A 1,349-nucleotide genomic window follows, 5' to 3' on the forward strand; every position below is an offset into this window, starting at 1 on the left:
CACAAGACCTTAAAACAAAAATTCTGTGCCACAAGCAGAAGAGGAAAATAAGCACTCATCAGAGAAAAAGGCACTCATCATAAAAGGGACAGCTGTAACAAAGATTTGGAGGCTATCACAGAGTGAGATGTTCACTTTGGGGTATATCCTTGGTACAAGCTTTGATGGTGATAGTGGTTCTTTTTTAAGGCATGCTTAACTCCTGAGACTAATCTTGGTAGCTCTTAATTAATCAGAGACTGGTCCTACCCACCAGCATCACCGCGAAAAGGAGGCAGAGAAAATTTGCTTTTCAGTGTAGAATTTCTATTCCTCACAAGGAAAACCACAGGGTTTTGCTTTACTTTATTGTGAAGAGCAGATGGAGGCTCCAGTATCTTAAGGGAGTTGGGGGGTGGTGGGAAGTGGAATAGGTCCTTCTCACAGTCTGGCCATCCCACCGTCCATACGTCAGAGTATTGCTAGTTATTCTTGAAAGCCAGTAAAGCAATTATTTTCTAGCCATTTGTGATTTGCTAGATGTTACTCCCGGCTTTCAGGAGATTCAATTTTCTACAAAGATGTCAGTTCTGCAAAGAGCTTGGTCTTTGCAACACCTCAGGGAAGGTAATCCATTTTGCACTCTTCTTAAACTGTCCCTTCATTTCCTTTGCTTTTCACGTCCTCGTGTTCTCTCCATTATTTTCCACTGCTTTATCTTCTTTGCTTACAAGTGCTGTACTTCTCTAATCTTGGAAAAATTGCCCTTCCTCCCACTCTACCTTTCTGACTTTCAGTAAATTAGCTGGTGCCTCCATGACAACAAAATTGATCATATCTCCTCAAGCTGTCTCCATAGGTCTCAGGCAAGCTGTCTGCTCATGGGACCTTGTCTCCTCTGACAGCTCGCTTCCTGGTTTTCCTCCAGTACACTTCAACAGCGACCGCTAACTTAAAGGAGACATTGCTGGTGCTGTTTTACCTGATTGCTCTGCCACTTCCATGAACATTTCCTTCCCTGGCTGTCAATGATTGCTCTTTTTATCCTGTCTGCTTCACAGGCTGCTCTGACTTGACAGATCTCAAGTTTTGCAACTTTCGGTTTGTTTTTCAGCCAGCATCAGTGTTTCCCCTATCTTTTACTTGTTACATTTTCTTACTGGAGCCCTACAAAAATAGCTGCTAATAAGCCTTAGCTTCCTCCAGTATCAACCTATGAGTGGAATATAGTCTGAAATCATTTGGCTTGGGAGGCTTGCAAAACACCATTAACTGTTTCATTAACTGCCTTGTCCTAGGGGAGCACTTTTTGAACCATAGGGATATGTTTGTCCTTTCAGAAAGAGGTGCTCTGTAGCTGCATTTCTGCA

Source organism: Pygoscelis adeliae, unplaced genomic scaffold, assembly GCF_000699105.1.
Source record: "Pygoscelis adeliae isolate BGI_AS28 unplaced genomic scaffold, ASM69910v1 Scaffold124, whole genome shotgun sequence".
Lineage (NCBI taxonomy): Eukaryota > Metazoa > Chordata > Aves > Sphenisciformes > Spheniscidae > Pygoscelis > Pygoscelis adeliae.